The sequence below is a fragment of the Macaca mulatta genome, chromosome 9 (assembly GCF_049350105.2).
Source record: "Macaca mulatta isolate MMU2019108-1 chromosome 9, T2T-MMU8v2.0, whole genome shotgun sequence".
In the NCBI taxonomy this organism is placed as follows: domain Eukaryota; kingdom Metazoa; phylum Chordata; class Mammalia; order Primates; family Cercopithecidae; genus Macaca; species Macaca mulatta.
Genome location: NC_133414.1, coordinates 104,172,149 through 104,190,522, shown reverse-complemented (window position 1 = coordinate 104,190,522; position 18,374 = coordinate 104,172,149). Strand labels below are relative to the sequence as shown.

Sequence of the window (18,374 nt, the reverse complement as noted above, 5' to 3'; positions counted from 1 at the left end):
GTAATCCTAGCACTTTGGGAGGCTGAGGCGGGTGGATCACTTGAGGTCAGGAGTTCGAAACCAGCCTGGCCAACATAGTGAAACCTGGTCTCTACTAAAAATACACACAAAAAAATTAACCTGGTTTGGTGGTGGGCTCCTGTAATCCCAGCTACTTGGGAGGCTGAGGCAGGAGAATTGCTTGAACCTAGGAGACGGAGGTTGCAGTGAGCCAAGATCACGCCACTACACTCCATCCTGGGCAACAGAGCAAGAGTCTGTCTAAAAAAAACAAAAAAAAACCAAAAAAAGCATATATGTTTGAATGAGCTGTTGTTTAAAACAATTTGAGCTTAGATAGTTTGTGTTCCGTGTCATGATTTGGCACAGTTTATCTGTACTGAGTCATAGTTTCTGTTTCTGTGTGGTTTCTGTTTCATTTCTCACTTTCATGCATAAATCTGTGATCTTCCATTAGCATGCCATTATTAATACACATATACAGAGATGTAATATATAATTTAAAAGAGAATGTAAGAGTTTTCTTGGATACTTGATAAATTAGCAGACTAAGCCTTCACTTCCTATAGGTATTCTCTTTCATCAAATTTTCTAAACAAAAATTGTCTAAAAGTGACTGAATGCTTATATTGTACTACCCCTGTTTTTATTTTATGTGGTGCTTTCTTTACAGCTGACAAAAGCATTTTACATATATTCTCACTTATTATAAGATATTTCATGGCATTTTCTTTGAGCTTTCATGTTTATAGCTTTTATTTGTTGATTTATTTTTTGAGATAGAGTCTCACTCTGTTGCCCAGGCTGGAGTGCAGTGACATGATCTCAGCTCACTGCAACCTCTGCCTGTATTTGTATATGTACCAGGCTCAAGCGATTCTCCTGCCTCAGCCTCCTAAGTAGTGGGATTACAGGCACGTGCCACCATGCCTGGCTTATTTTTGTATTTTTATACAGACTGGGTTTCATCATGTTGTCCAGTCTGGTCTCGATCTGCTGACCTCAAGTGATCGCCCTCCTTGGCCTCCCAAAGTGTTGGGATTACAGGCCTGAGCCACCATGCCTGGCCATATTTATAGCTTTAAATGAAATTGTTTTTATATAGTATAGATGTTATCAACAAAATTATAACATTATTCAAATGAAGAGTAGGTTTTTTGTTTTTGTTTGTTTTTTTTTTTTTGAGACGGAGTCTTGCTCTGTCGCCCAGGCTGGAGTGCAGTGGCCAGATCTCAGCTCACTGCAAGCTCCGCCTCCTGGGTTTACACCATTCTCCTGCCTCAGCCTCCCGAGTAGCTGGGACTACAGGCGCCCGCCACCTCGCCCGGCTAGTTTTTTTGTGTTTTTTAGTAGAGACGGGGTTTCACCGTGTTTGCCAGGATGGTCTCGATCTCCTGACCTCGTGATCCGCCCGTCTCGGCTTCCCAAAGTGCTGGGATTACAGGCTTGAGCCACCGCGCCCGGCCGAAGAGTAGTTTTTAAGGTCATCATATATTCATTGGAATTGAATTACACCCTCAGTTTTTCCAAGAGACTACAGATTGTTCAGTAGTTTATGTATTACCCTTAAAGTGTATATATGTGCATGTATGTTTAATATTTTTCTTCCTTTCTTTTGGTTTCCAGCAACTTTCCTATCCTGCATTATTTCAAAATAATTGAAATTTTTTTTGCTATTGCTATTACTTTTTTATATACATTCAGTTCCACTTAGTTGAATGCAATATATTTGCCACTTTCCTTTTTCACAATTTCATAGTTTGCTGCCTGTAAATCATGCCTGATTTTACTTTGGTTCATTATTACTTCTTCATGAAGACAGAATTGAGGTCCCTTCTGCTTCCATACCATAGTTTATGACCACCTTCATTTGTATCTTTATAGCATCCAGGTAAGGTAGGCATTATGGCTATCCATATTTCTCAAATGAGGAGATTAAATAACTTATTCAATTCTATTGAAATTTGAGTGCTTAACAATGTGCTGTGATTTACATCTTTTTATTTTTATCTAACTGCAGAGCAGCAGAGTGTTATAATTCTGGCTACTACAGGTTATCCCAATGAAAGACTGATTATTTGGGGTATATAATTATATAAATAGTGAGTTCTGTCTGCTTTTTCCTTTTCATTTCTTCTTGGCTTCTCTCTCCTTTTTCCCTCCTGAAATTGTTCCTTGAACTTCCACTTTCTTTTTTTTTTTCTTTGAGACGGAGTCTAGCTCTGTCGCCCAGGCTGGAATGCAGTGGCAAGATCTCAGCTCGACTCACTGCAACCCCAGCCTCCTGGGTTCAAGTGATTCTTCTGCCTCAGCCTCCTGAGTAGCTAGATTACAGGCTCCTGCTATCACGCCCAGCTAATTTTTGTATTTTTAGTTGAGATGGGGTTTCACTGTGTTGGCCAGACTGGTTTCAAACTCCTGACCTCGTGATCCGCCTGCCTCAGCCTCCCAAAGTGCTGGGATTACAAACGGATGAGCCACTGAAATTCCACTTTTGAGTCTTTGCATTTGGAATATTGTATATACCTGATAGTGTCATTGAAGGAAGATAATCATACTACCAGTCTTCTTGCTTATTGTTTCTGCCTCTAAAAAGTCTTTTTTGTTTGTTTTTTTGTTTTTTGAGACAGAGTTTCTCGCTCTTGTTGCCCAGGCTGGAGTGCAATGGCACGATTTTGTCTCATTGCAACCTCTGCCTCCTGGGTTCAAGAGATTCTTGTGCCTCAGCCTCCCAAGTAGGTGGGATTACAGGCGTGTGCCACCACAACCAGCTAATTTTTGTATTTTTAGTAGAGATGGAGTTTCACCATGTTGAACAGGCTGGTCTCAAATTCCTGACCTCAGGTGATCCACCTGCATCCGCCTCCCAAAATGCTGGGATTATAGGCGTGAGCCATTGTGCCTGGCCTAAAATGCAGTAAATTAAGACGGTTCAGTCAGAATTTCCAAAATGTCTACATCACAGAATTTTTTTTTTAAATAATAGCTTTATTACTGTCAAACGTTAGTGCTAACAAAATTTTTCCAAGTATGCTCACGGCTGTTTCACTCTTCACTTATTCCACATGTTTATTGGGAACTTTACTATGCCAAGAATTGAAGATAAAAAGATTAAGTGTGGCATAGTCTCTGACTACAAGAAGCTAGTGATCTAGTTAATAGATGATTATTATGTAATGAGGTAAATGCAATGACAGAGCCATATGCTAGGAATTATGGGAGGACAAACAAAGCAGGAGTCAAAAAAAGCTCAGGCCGGCAGTGGCTCCTGCCCTGTATCTCAGCACTTTAGAAGGCTGAGACGGGTGAATCATTTGGGGTCAGGAGTTCGAGACCAGCCTGGCCAACATGGTGAAACCCTGTCTCTACTGAAAATACAAAAAATTAGCCAGGCATGATGGTGTGCACCTGTGATCTCAGCTACTTGGGAGGCTGAGGCATGAGAATGGCTTGTACCTGGGAGGTGGAGGTTGCAGTAAGCTGAGATCCCCCGACTGCACTCCAGCCTGGGCAAAAGAGTGAGACTCTGCCTTAAAAAAAAAAAAAAGGGCTTTCAGAAAAGGGAGGCCAGACACATTGCCCAACTTCCTTAAAATTTGGAAAGACCCAAGAAGAGATTCCTCAAAGGACACATAGGCTATAGGGCTGCAAATAGCTAAGATTTGTTTGTAAATAGCAAGTTTTTTCTGCATAAATACTTACCAGATTCTTGAAAACTATTAACATTAAGGATGTAGCTTGGTAAACCCTTTCTCCAGGACAGCATCTGGTTAATTTGTGTATGAATATACAGAAGTTCAAAACAGCATTCTACCACAAAGGAGTCTGACTTTATTTTAAAGACTTTTAAAATGTGTAGCCTTAAATCTTTACCCTGGTATTCAACTTCGGGGATTTGTAGGGAAATATTACCATTATTTGTTGAGCTAGACAAGCAAATATTCACTCTGTAGCATACTCAGGTTACAAAATAATCTAATTTCTTCCTATTACTCTTTGTTTATAGAATACTTACACAGCTCATAAAGCATTTTCCCACATATCTTGCTTAGGATACCCTATCCCACTTCAACATATCCCAGGTCCTTTCTCCTCTTGTTAAGCCAACAATAGGACTATCAAAAATTTTTGGAAGTAAATAATAGCAGAACATTAATGACCAATATTGGCTATGTGCCTAGTACTGTTTTAAGTACTTAACATTTTTTTGTTGTTGTTGTTTGTTTTGAGACAGAGTCTTGCTGTATTGCCCAGGCTGGAGTGTAGTGGTGCGATCTCAGCTCACTGCATCCTCTGCCTCCCGGGTTCAAGCAATTCTCCTGCCTCAGCCTTGTGAGTAGCTGGGACTACAGATGCACGCCACCACACCCAGCTAATGTTTGTATTTTTAGTAGAGACAGAGTTTCACCATGTTGGCCAGAGTGGTCTCGATCTCTTGACCTCGTGTGCTACCAGCCTCGGTCTCCCAAAGTGCTGGTATTACAGGCATGAGCCACCATGCCTGGCCGCACTGTGATTAAACATAGATTAACATGTTTTATCTCATTTCTTCCTCACTAAAGCCTATAGAAATAAATACTATTATTATCCCATTTACAAATGAGAAAACCGAGGCACGAAGATATCACATACAAAGTATCTGAGTCAAAATTCAAGCGCAGGCAATTCAGAGCCTTAAAACCATTTTGTCTTTCTGTTTCTAGGTTAAGAATTATTCCTAATTAGCAATTCTTATTTCTCCTATTGTCTTACCATTATCTTATTTTTCTACTCAGCCTAGTATGTGGTGTGTGTATGTACATGAAAGAGAAATGGGCTGGGCATGGTGGTGCATGCCTGTAATTCCAGCACTTTGGGAGGCCGATGGGGGCAGCTTGCTTGAGCCCAGGAGTTTTAGACCAGCCTGAGCAACACAGGGGCAAAACCCTGTCTCTACAAAAAATACAGAAATTAGCAGGGCATGGTGACATGTGCCTGTGGTCCCAGCTACTCAGGAGGCTGAGGTGGGAGGATCACTTGAACCTGGAAGGTCCAGACTATTAGCCAAGATCGTGCCCACTGGAGTTGAGACAGAGTGAGACCCTGTCTCCAAAAGAAAAAAAAAAGGAAAAAAGAAATGTACCCTCTCATATTGTTTCTTATTCATTAAGCTGAATTCCACAATAATGAAGGAAAGCAAAAGCATCAATAATTCCAAAGCATTTTTTCAGTCTATAATTTTAAGTCCCTCTCCCAGACCTATTAAAGGATTCAAAAAATCTGTTTTACTTCAGTTTGTTTCCCAATTTTGGGGAAACAGTTTACTTAAGTGAAAAACTTGAATAATTTGATTAGAAAAGTAATTACAATATGATCTTTAAGTATAGCTATCTGAAGGTTATTAAATGGACTCAATATACAAAAATTAATTATATTCCCCAAGTTTCATAGAAACATTTGTTGCCTAAAAAGTAAGATATGAACATAAATATATAAACATAAATACAGGTTTAAGAATTAAAAAAAAAAAAAAATAGCCAGGTGCGGTGGCATGTGCCTTAAGTCCTAGTATTTGAGAGGATGAGGTGGGAGGATCGCTTGAACCCAGGAGGTGGAGGCTACAGATATACTCCAGCCTGAGTGACAAAGTGAGACCCTGTCTCAAAAAAAAGGGAAAAAGAGTACATATAGATTACTTTTTCTGGACCCAACTATTACCAGAATATATTAAGGCTTTCTGAGGCCAGGTGCGGTGGCTCATGCCTATAATCCCAGCACTTTGGGAGGCTGAGGAGGGTGGATCACCTGAGGTTGGGAGTTCGAGACCAGCCTGACCAACATGCCGAAATCCTGTTTCTACTAAAAATACAAAAAATTAGCTGAGCATGGTGGTGTGTGCCTGTAATCCCAGCTACTTGGGAGGCTGAGGCAGGAGAAGGTGGAGGTGGAGGTTACGGTGAGCCGAGATCGCACCATTGCACTCCAGCTTGGACAACAAGAGTGAAACTCTGTCTCAAAAAAAAAAAAAAAGAATTTACTGCATTTTACTTTATGACATTTAAAGTACCCTAAAGTATCATTATTAGAATAATACAGGCTTTATTTTAAAGTAAAAAATTTTAGTCTTCTAAATACCAAATACTTTAATAAATTTGGATGCTTTGCATTTTAGTTGCTTTATTAACATGTTCATCTCTTAAATGGGGTAACATTTAAATGGAAGATTAGGTTAAAGACTTAGGTTCTTTTCTCCCTGGAATGCTTACATAACAAATAATTTGTGTGTAGTTAGCCTTCTTCAAGGATATTTGATTTGTTTTAACTGATTTTAGGCTGGGCGCAGTGGCTCACACCTGTAATCCTAGCACTTTGGGAGGCTGAGGTGGGCAGACCACTTGATGTCAGGATGTCAGGAGTTCGAGACCAGACTGGCCAATGTGGTGAAATCCCATCTCTACTAAAAATACAAAAATTATCTAGGCATCATGGCGTGCACCCGTAATCCCAGCTACTCAGGAGGCTGAGGCAGGAGAATTGCTTGAACCTGGGAGGCAGAGGTTGCAGTAAGCCAAGATCGCACCACTGCACTCCAGCCTGGGTGACAGAGTAAGACTCTGTCTCAAAAAAAAAAAAAAAAAAAAAGGAAACAAAAAACTGAATTTAATATTTAGTTTCCTCATCTGTAAAAAAGATATTGTAATATCTACTTCATAGGACAGTTATAAAAATTAAATGAGAATCTAATGAGATACTCATCAGCACAGGGTCTGGCACATATTAATTATCTATTATATGGTAACTGTGACTTAATCAGTTCTACAAGGCTTGTTATGGAAAACAGTATGCACATCCATTTTCCTCTCCCCAGAGGCAGATTGGCAGTTTTTGAAAAATAAACCAGCATTACTTTGTCAGGGATAGGTTTAGCATGAAAGCAGTTTGGGCGTAAGCCTGTTCAAATTAAAAAATGATAAAGCTTTAAAAGTGGTTAAGACAGCTGCGCCTGTGATGCCAGCACTTTGGGAGGCCGAGGTGGGTGGATCATGAGGTCAGGAGTTCAAGACCAGCTTGGCCAAGATGGTGAAACCCTGTCTCTACTAAAAATACAAAAATTAGCTGGACGTGGTGTCAGGTGCCTGTAATCCCAGCTACTCGGGAGGCTGAGGCAGAGAATTGCTTGAACCTGGGAGACAGAGATTGCAGTGAGTCGTTATTGCACCACTTGACTCCAGCCTGGGCAACAGATCGAGACTCTGTCTCAAAAAAAAAAAAAGTAGTTAAGATAGTTTTGGCTTTTGAATACAATATTCTATTATGTTTGTTTTGGTTATTTAATCCAATTTTATTATTTGTCTCATTTTAAGTCACTTTTTATCTGGAATTAGAGTTGTGTGATAAACTTGAGATACAAAGGGTTTTTTGTTTGTTTTCCTTCCACTAGAAGAGAGGGGTTTGGAAACTAAAAAATAGATAATGAGCTTCTATTTCTCTGGTCCCACACCATAAACTTGGAGTGAAGTTCTTTGGTACTTATCAGGTTCCCTGTTTTAAAACATATGGACACGTACGTTGGTGACCTTTCCAGTGATGGCTAGGGAGTGACAATGAAGAGCTATAGTCTGTAGCTCTTAATCTGTGTGTACACTGGGCAGGGCATCATCTGTTGGTTTCTGAGAGGAGGAGGAGCCCTAGAAAGCTGCTAGCCCAAACTGACACAGCTGTTGTTTTATTGCTTTCATTGCTATAGGATGATTTGCATAAAAGCTGCTGCTTAGTTTCTGAATTCAAGGATCAAGGGGATAACAGGGGGCCACAGCAGAAGCGTTCACGTCGCGGCCCCTGTCAGATTCTGGTGAATCTGCGAATTCTGCTGTATATCTCCTTACCCAGCCACCCAAGTCAAACAGCAATTGAAATGAACAGCAGCAGGGCAGGCTTATAGCTATCTTTTACAGCCCAGTGACGCTTCTAGGGAGATGCTGTTGCATGTCATTCTTAAAATGTGCCCTGGTCATAAATGGGATCAGCTGGGCCTCTGAAGAACACAGTATATCACTGTAAGACAGGAATCCAGGGGATTAAAAAAACAACTCATCGGCACCACTGCACTCCAGTCTGGGCGACAGAACTAGACTCCCATCTCAAAACAAACAAACAAACAAACTTAAAAATAAAAAATTTAAACAAGATAAGAAAAAATAAAAATAATAGGTTTATTGAGATATAATTCACATATCATGAAGTTCACTCTTTTAAAATATACAGTGTAGTGGTTTTTAGTATAATGACAAAATTGTGTGTCAGTCATTACGATCTAATTCTGGAACATTTTTATCACCCCAAAAAGAAAAAAAACCAAACACACTAGCGGTCAATCTGCATTTTGCCCTGATTTCTCCAGCCTTAGGCAATGACCAATCTACTTTCTATTTCTGTAGATAATATGTCTGTTCTGGACATTTCATATAAATGAAATCATATGATATGTAATTTTTTGTGATTGTCTTTCACTTAATGTTTTTAAGGTTCATGTTGTAGCATGTATCAATACTTCATTTATTTTTTAAAATTTTTTATATTTTTAATTTTATAATTTATAATTTTTGTGGTTGCATACTAGGTATCTTTATTTATAGTACTTCATTTATTTTTACTGCTGAATGTTGTTGTGTTACATGGATGTGCCAAAATTTGTTTATCCATTTACCAGTTGATAGGCATTTGGGTAGTTTCCAGTTTGGGGAAATTATAAATAACATTGTTTTATAAAGTTGTTATAAACATCAGTGTATATGGACCCACAGGTTTTTGTGTGGACATGTGTTTTTATTTATCTTGGGTAAATACTTGGGAGTGGGACTGCTAGGTTGTGTGCTTAAGTATATGTTTAACTTTATAAGAAACAGCCAAACTGTTTTTCCAAAGTGGCTGTGCCATTTTGCATTCCTACTAGGAATTTATGCGAGTTCTGGTTGTTCTGCATCCTAGTCAGCATCTGGAGTTGTCAGTGTATGTGTTTGTTTGTTTGTTTGTTCATCCATTCTAGTAAGTGAGTGGTTCTTTCTTAAAGTAAAAATATTGCAAGATAGATTCATCAAAAGAACAATTTAAATGTGAGGTGAGCATTTACTGAATGTCTGTTATATGACAGGCCCTCTGCTAGATAATGGGAATGCAGGGAAATAAGACACATTTCTGCTCCCATGAGACTTACAGTTTATTGAGGGTGACAGGCATGTAAAGAAGTAATTACAATATACTTAATTCTAATTACCTGGAATCAGTCTGGGATGGGGAAGGAGAGTCTATACCTGGAAGTGGTCAGTGTCATAGAAGGATTTTGACATTTATAATCAGTAAAAAGAAAATATTAGGAGGTGTATGTACTTTATGTTGCATCAAGTTTTAAGATAGGTTTTGATAGCAAAGGTTAAGCTCCCTTTTTATTGTTATACCTAACAAATCAATGCCCAGTAAACTGCTTGAGATAATATTCTGCTGGCTAACAACCCAATGATTTGGGGTGACATCAGCTAATCACTTTCAAAAGTCACATATGCACACTAAGCGGGGAAAGGGGCAATTTTAATTTTTGTAGTTTTTTTTTTTGAGACAGTGTCTTGTTCTGTTGCCCAGGCTGGAGTGCGGTAGCAGCACCTTGACTCACTGCAGCGTCTGCCTCCCGGGTTCCAGTGATTCTCCTGCCTCAGCCTCCCAGGTAGCTGGGATTACAGGGATGTACCACTATGCCTGGCTACTTTTTATATTTTTAGTAGAGACAGGGTTTCACCATGTTGACCAGGCTGTTCTCGAACTGCCGACCTCAGGTGATCCGCCCACCTCGGCCTCCCAAAGTGCTAGGATTACAGGTGTGAGCCACCGCATCTGGCCTAATTTTTGTAGTTTTTTGATGCCTTCTCTTCTGACCATCATAGTCACTGCTTTCCCTTTCTTTTTTCTTTCTTTCTTTCTTTTTTTTTTTTGAGATGGAGTCTCATTCTGTCACCCAGGCTGGAGTGCACTGGCACGATCTCGGCTCACTGCAAGCTCCGCCTCCTGGGTTCACGCCATTCTCCTGCCTCAGCCTCCCGAGTAGCTGGGACTGCAGGTGTCTACCACAACGCCCGGCTAATTTTTTGTGTTTTTGGTAGAGATGGGGTTTCACCGAGTTAGCCAGGATGGTCTCGACCTCCTGACCTCGTGATCCACCCGCCTCGGGCTTCCAAAGTTCTGGGGTTACAGGGTGAGCCACCGCGCCCGGCCTTGCTTTCCCTTTCTGTATCCTTCCTGGGTCGGCCTCATTTCTGCCTTTTCCCTAGCACATTGCTAAACTGTATAATCACTCCTTTTTATTTTATTTTCGATTTTTTCTTTTAGTCAGACACCATTGACTGGAAAAATCACTCCTTTTTAAATTGCATATGTACTTAACTATGAACTGTTTACCACAGTCAGCAATGGCAGCAGGAGGCATTTGTATTTTTTATACAGTCACCTGCTGTAGCATTTACCCTGCTGAATCCAGCCTCAAAATGTAGGGTCATGTCAGGTAATTCCGGGAGCCGTGTTTCTCGGTGTATGATATACTAAGCCTCTTATCTGACCTGCCTGGCTAAAACCAGAAGAGCTGTGAGGAAACATTAGGAATGGGGAGAACATGAAAAGACTCGGCAAAAATGTGCTTCAAGTTGAGTCATGCTTATCTAATTTTTGAGCATCCTTCAGAGCAGGTGATACTATCTTGGTTTTTTTTTTAACCTCTCCAGAACCTTAGCTTGGTTTCTGGTTAGGCAGCAAGTAAAAACACAATCTGATAAAAAGGTTTAAGTAAGTGGAATTAGTCATCCTCAGGAAGAAAAAGACGGGAAATCTGTAATTTCTCTGTACGCCTTAATCTTTTTTTTTTTTTTTTTTGAGACAGAGTTTCTCTCCTGTCGCCCAGGCTGGGGGCGCGATCTTGGCTCACTACAACCTCCGCCTCCTGGGTTCAAGTGATTCTCCTGCCTCAGCCTCCCGAGTAGCTGGGATTACAGGCATGCGCCACCACACCCAGCTAATTTTGTGTTTTTTAGTAGAGACGGGGTTTCTCCATGTTGGTCAGGCTTCCGACCTCAGGTGATCTCGAACTCCCGAGCTCAGGTGATCTGCCCGCCTCGGCCTCCCAAAGTGCTGGGATTACAAGCATGAGCCGCCGCGCCTGGCCTGTATTCCCTAATCTTATACCAGGGTTTTTTGACGGTTCTTGAGAATTTATTGCATGGAAGACTGTTTAACAACAATTTTAAAGAATATTAAAATTCACAGTAGATGCTGATTAATTTTCTTCCCCAAGGACAGAAAAGGGAGAAAAGTTTCAACTTCATAAGGACTTTAGGTTAGATATAAGGAGCATTTGCTTGCCATTGAGGGACTGAAGGAGAATATAGAATTAGGTTTTCCAGAGGGCTACAAATATAATAGTCTTTTTTGGGATGGTTAAAATATACCACTGAATGAAGAGAGTGAGTGGAGGCAGGTTTGGAGATGTTGGCTTTTTAAAAGAATTCTGCGTGTGTGTGTGTGTGTGTGTGTGTGTGTGTGTGTGTGTGTTTTTGGAGAAAAATAGGCTCGTATATTATGCAATGAATATCCATTTAAAAATAAATAAGGCACTGCCGGGTGTGGTAGCTCACGCCTATAATCCCAGCACTTTGGGAGGCTGAGGCGGGTGGATCACCTGAGGTCGGGAGTTTGAGACCAGCCTGACCAACATGGAGAAACCCCGTCTCTACTAAAAATACAAAATTAGCTGGACGTGGTGGCGCATGGCTGTAATCCCAGCTACTCGGGAGGCTGAGGCAGGAAAATTGTTTGAACCCAGGAGGCGGAGGTTGTGGTGAGCTGAGATCGTGCCATTGCACTCCAACTTGGGCAACAGAGTGAGACTCCAGCTCAAATAAATAAATAAATAAATAAATAAATAAAAATAATAAAAATAGATAAGGCATATTCATTGCTCTTAAACTGTTTATAATGTAGAAGGGACCTGAGATATTTCCCAATAACATATACTGAGTAGAAAATAAGAGCAGTAGGATGGAAATTTAGAAGTAGCTAGTTTAGTGAGTTTGTCCTTCCTTTTTTTTTTTTTTTTTTTTTTGAGATGGAGTCTCTGTCACCTAGGCTGGAGTATGATGGGGCGATCTCAGTTCACTGCAACCTCTGCCTCCCGGGTTCAAGTGATTCTCCTGCCTCCGCCTCCCGAGTAGTTGGGACTACAGGCGTGTGCCACCACACCTGGCTAATTTTTTAGTATAGACGGGGTTTCACCATGTTAGCCAGGATGGTCTCTGACTTCTTGATCCACCCGCCTCAGCCTCCCAAAGTGCTGGGATTATAGGTGTGAGCCACCGTGCCCAGCCTTTTTTTTTTTTTTTTTTTTTTTTGAGACGGAGTTTCACTTTTGTTGCCCAGGCTGGAGTACAGTGGCATGATCTTGGCTCACCACAAACTCTGCCTCCTGGGTTCAGGAGGTTCTCCTGCCTCAGCCTCCTGAGTAGCTGGGATTACAGGCATGCACCACCATGCCTGGCTACTTTTGGATTTTTAGTAGAGACAAGGTTTTTCCATGTTGGTCAGGCTGGTCTCGAACTCCCGACCTCAGGTGATCCACCCGCCTCGGCCTCCCAAAGTGCTGGGATTACAGGCGTGAGCCACCGCGCCCTGCCAGTTAGTTCTTTCTTATGCGTTACATGCATTTAACTTTAGAATGTTTTATCCATATATATGTTGCAGTCATGTGATAAATAGAAAACCCTTCTTTAGGAATTCCTCTAAAAAGTTTTTCTGTTTTCTATTACCACATTTATCTTTTCCTAGCTCTTTCAGAAATATACCATCCTTTTGATTTTTGGTCCTGACTGTGTCCGTTTCTTCCCAACTAACCATTGTTCATGGGCCACACTGCAGCTAGTTAGTGTAGAAGCATTAGAACATTACTGGTATGGACTTGAGAGTCACAGACCTGGTTTTATGTCCTTATTTCTGATCAGCTCTGTGACTGAGCAATTACATAAACCTTTGTGAGCCTCGGTTGTTTTCCTCAGTGAAATGGAGATAATACCTACCCTGCAGGGTTGTGATGAGGAAGGAGATGGCACTTTAAACCATTTAGTCCAATGCCTAGCACATGGTTAATTTTATCATTTGGTTCCAGAGCTTTTATCCCCAGATGCTGTTGACCCTTTCAGCCTTCCACTTTGTATGTCTAGCGGAGGAAATGTCTGGGTATAAGCTAGAAAGGATAGCAAGGGATTCTGGATTCCTCTTCCAAGAAAAGGGCAGGTGAATGGGATAGGGCTATTAAGAGGCGAACCTGGGATTGCCTAGAGGTAGATCAAACTACTTCTTGAGATTAATTAGTTGTCAGTTGAGCAAAGGTCATTGACCAGGGGCAAGTGAGGGTCAAGTTGCTTGTGTTGCAGAGTGGGGTCAAAGAAACCTGTCTCTGGATTGTGACAGATTAAGTTAAAGGGCGTGTTTGTGAAAAGGATTTAAGGCTAGATGGAATAGGAGGAGGTCAGGGAAGCAGTACAATGAGAATGCTTAAGAGCAGTCTGGATTTGACTGGATTTGAGCCCTGGCTCTGCCACTCACTATCCCTGTAACCTTGAGCCAGGTATTTATTCTCTCCCAGACTTAATTTTTATTTTATTTTATTTGAGATGGAGTCTCACTCTGTTACCCAGGCTGGAGTGCAATGCCGTGGTCTTGGCTCACTGCAGCCTCCGCCTTCTGGGTTCAAGCGATTCTCCTGCCTCAGCCTCCCAAGTAGCTGGGGCTACAGACACATGACACCACACCGGCTAATTTTTGTATTTTTAGTAGAGATGGGGTTTCACTATGTTGGCCAGGCTGGTCTTGAACTCCTGATGTTGCAATCCACCCACTCAGTAATCCCAAAGTGCTGGGATTACAGGCGTGAGCCACCGCACCCAGCGACTTAAAATTGTTTAATTTATAAAATGGGACAAAAGCTACCTACTTAATAGGGCTGTGAGATAATGCATAAGCATACTTAGAACAGTGACAGGCACATATTAAATGCTTGATAAATTTATTAATATTAAATCCAGCTGAGGGAAGAAGGAGAGGACTAATGCAGTGGAGGTGAGCTGTTTTGTGTACAACTAACTGACAACATCTTCATTGATTATCTGCAAAGAAAGTCAATAATGGGCTGCATTATTTATAGATGTTCTAATACTTCTTGGTGTGTTTGCTTGTTAAAAACAAATAATGATGTTTTCCTGTTTCTCTATATTGGGAAACAAAACTTATGAAAAAAGACCTAACAGGTTAGTTACCACTTGTAACCTTTGTCATTGAATGATAAATTGTGGCTGAGTTTTCTGTATACATAATTTCTGTTGATGAATTCCACTGTAGATTTTTCTGTTTTTTCTATCCTTTTTGTTCTGTTTCTTGCAGACTTCCTGGTTAATCACTTATTTCAGCAACGTTTACTACTTCTAAAACAAAAAGGATGAATGGTATGCGGCAAATATAAGTTGATGAGGCATGGATGGAATTAATTTTAATGAGAACTCTCAGAGGCCTGAAGTTAGTTTAATTAAGCCTGTGTAAATTCTGTCATGCCTTTCACATGTCATATGTTTTCATCTGTTGAGCATTAGTGAACCCTGTTAGGTTAGTATCTGTGAACTGCTAGGTTTAAAAATTCATTTTTCAGTACTCTTGAGATGGCATCACAGAAATCTTTTTGTGCTCTCCCTAATATTATGGTAGCCACCATGGTGCAGATGCCTGTATGTTCTGTTATTTAGTACTGAAGAAACCGTGAAGAGAGAATTATCCCTCCCCCTTTCTTTTTTGAGATGGGGTCTCACTTTGTTGCCCAGGCTGGAGTGCAGTGGCGCGATCTAGGCTCACTGCAACCTCCACCTCCTGGGTTTGAGTGATTCTCCTGCCTCAGCCTCCCGAGTAGCTGGGATTACAGGCACCTGCCACCACACCTGGCTACACTTTTCGTTTTGTTTTGTTTTTTTGAGACAGAGTCTTGCCCTCTTGCCCAGGCTGAGTGCAGTGGCATGAGCTCGGCTCACTGCAACCTCCGCCTCCCCAGTTGAAGCGATTCTTGTGCCTCAGCCTCCCAAGTAGCTGGGACTACAGGCAAATGCCACCGTGCCTGGCTGATTTTTTGAATTTTTAGTAGAGACGGGGTTTCATCATGTTAGGCAGGATGGTCTCGATCTCCTGACCTCATGATCCGCCTGCCCTGACCTCCTGAAGTGCTGGGATTACAGGCATGAGCCACCGCACCCGAAAAATTATCCCATTTTATAGATGAAGATAACCAAGGCTTAGAAACATATTCAAAGTGACATGCCAGTAAGTGGGAGAGCCAAAATTTGAAAATTGGATTTTGATTTTAAAATTTGTGCTTTTAAAAACTAGGCCACCAACTGCTTCTCTAATACACAGTAAATCAGAAGACTGCAAAACTGACCCTCTACAAGGTGGCCAGGCTTGTTTATTGCCTGCTGCTCACACTGGTCCCTGCCCTCACTTTACTGTCTAATTTTACTGAACAGAATCATGGGTGTAAAGGCTTAACTTGAAGAATCATCCAGTTTAGTGGCTCTAGCCAGTCATAGAATTTATTTTGTTTTAAATTACGATTAAGTAGGTTTGAGCTGGAGCCCAGGAATCTGTGTTTTAATCGGCTCTACATGTGATTTTTGACAGTCTGACAGGTTTGGGAACCATTTCAGTTTAGTTACATGAATCCCTCCTCCCAAAATCCTCTTTTAATTTTCCTGACAGGTAGTCATCTAATGTCTGATATCCATTTGTGATAGGAACTCACTGTTACATTGGCAGGAATGTGCAGTTAGTTACAGTGCAGTTTTTCTATAGAAGTAACCATGGATTTAATTAATTTCTTTGGCCAGATTTTTATACTCCTTAGGTTTTGGCATTGAGGGCTCTTGTATCTTCTCTGAACCTTGCCTTCTTCATGTGTAAAATGGGTATGTTGTTATCTACCTTGAGTGATTATCAGTAATTAAATGAAAAAATAAACTGTCCTGTCTGGAAAGATTCTTGAATGCCTTCAAATAGCCTTTTCTTATAGTTCCCTTACCATGTCAGTCTATTCTGAAACACTCTCATGTCTTCAGAGTTCTAGTTAGAAGTGTGGATGTGATAGAGGGCTCCTAGATAATTCATTTTGGGATTGTTAGTGCCAGAAATAGGTTATCATTTTGCCTCCTCATCAGTATGCTTCTTTACCTCTGGCTTTTTCTTTGGACAAAGTATATGATAGACACTCTTATGGGTACAGATAAGCCTGCGTTTCTGGAAATTCAGCTTTACTCCTTAGAGTTTCCACTAATAACTTGAACCCGGAGCAAAACAAATGATCTGCAGGAAGACTTTAAATCTAAAAGAAAAGACCTTTTTAGATTGTATAGAGACCAAAGTAGAGAACCAAAGAAAATATTCCTTGTCTCTTTCCTATCCAAGGGGAGAGATAGGTAATGGGTGAGTGTTATCCATAGAAGAGGATAAATGATCAAATGCAAAGCTGGAAAAGACTGTTCAAGACCCTGAAAATAATCTCTCATCACTGTAGGTTGACTTGGTTTGGTTGTTGAGATGTATGCTTGCCTTGCTTTTCTTAACCAAAGCAAACTTGATCTGTTCTTTAGTATTAACTTAGAACATGAGCTATGCTTCCCTTGAGGCTCAGAGTACTAAGAAGAGTTTGTAGGTGATAGTCTCTTGAAGGCGTGAGTGAAATGTGGTGAAATAACACTTTTTTCTTTAGTTTGTGTTAGATTTCTAGTTTCAAAATGTTTTTGAATGTAACATCTTGAAAATACTTCTTTGGGTTAAAGTTTCTTCATGTGAGTGCTTTTCAAAAGATAATTTTAGTACTTTGGACACATTAAATTTTTTTTTTTCTTTTTGCCATTATCTTCATGAATACAACTTTAAACACATTTTTATTTTTATTTTTTAGTTTTACTTTTTGAGATGGAATCTAGCTATGTCGCCAGGCTGGAGTGCAGTGGCGTGATCTTGGCTCAATGCAACCTCCGCCTCCTGGGTTCAAGCAATTTGCTGCCTCAGCTTCCTGAATAGCTGGGATTATAGGCATGTCCACGTACCACCACGCCTAGCTAATTTTTGTATTTTTAGTAGAGACAGGGTTTCACCATGTTGGCTAGGATGGTCTCAATCTCTTGACCTCGTGATCTGCCTGCCTTGGCCTCCCAAAGTGCTGGGATTACAGGTGTGAGCCACTGCGCCCAGCCACATTTTTATTTTTAAAAAGTGTATCCATATATGTAACTTACTGGTCAGAAATGTTAAAGATATCCAATACATTTTCATTGAAATTATAGTCGCCCTTTAGTTTTTCAGGAAAATGATTCCATCTGAGTTCTTAATTATTGTGGTCTTTATCATTTGCAATCAGGAATTCTAGACCAGCCTGGGCAACATAGTGAAACCCCATCTCTAAAAAAAAAAAAAAAATTTTAGCTGGGCATGGCGACATGTGTCCTAGCTACTAGGGAGCCTGAGGTGGGTGGATCACTTGAGCTCAGGAGGTCAGGGCTGAAGTGAGCCATGATTGCACCACTGTACTTCAACCTGGGCAACAAAGCAAGACCTTGTCTTAAAAAAAAAAAAAAAAAAATTACGGTCTTCCTCTAGGGGGGAAACATCTGTGTTCATTTGACAATGAAGTTATTGGGTGGAGGGTAGAAAGCAAAACCAATTAACTTGACTCTTCCTTTTAAATTTACTATTTTAGTTCATTTGCAAGAAAGTCACTCTGAACTACATTACGTTATAGAATATTAGGGGAGATGATGCAATTTAATTAGTTATGGAGACTTATATTAAACTTAATGTTGCCAAATCATTATTCCTTTTTTTTTGAGATGGAGTCTTTCTCTGTCATCCAGGCTGAAGTGTAGTGGTATGATCTCGGCTCACTGCAACCTCTGCCTTCCAGGTTCAAGTGATTCTCCTGCCTCAAGCCCCCCAAGTAGCTGGGATTACAGGTGCGCACCACCACACCTGGCTACTTTTTGCATTTTTAGTAGAGGCGAGGTTCCACCCGGTTGGCCAGGCTGGTCTCGAACTCCTGACCTCAAGTGATCTGCCCACCTTGGCCTCCCAAAATGCTGGGGTTACAGGTGTGGCAAGTCATTATTCTTAATGAAGAGAGCAGGATCAGCGCAGTAGCTCATGTCTGTAATCCCAGCACTTTGGGAGGCCAAGGCAAGAGGATTGCTTGAGCCTAGACATTCGAGACCAGCCTGGGAAACATAGCAAGACCCCATCTCTACAAAGTAAATAAATAAACAAATAAAAAGAAG

The 18,374-nt window shown here is 40.8% G+C and overlaps 1 protein-coding gene and 1 long non-coding RNA gene across 17 annotated transcripts in view; both read left to right on the top strand.

The window, feature by feature from the left end:
• The window catches only part of CPEB3 (cytoplasmic polyadenylation element binding protein 3), a 242,984-nt gene that overhangs the window by 72,560 nt on the left and 152,050 nt on the right, over positions 1-18,374 (top strand). The window lies entirely within an intron of this gene.
• Positions 7,785-17,686, top strand: LOC144331180 (uncharacterized). Its single transcript, XR_013398141.1, has 3 exons — positions 7,785-8,258; positions 12,519-13,722; positions 17,055-17,686. It is a non-coding gene; the product is annotated as an uncharacterized LOC144331180 (long non-coding RNA).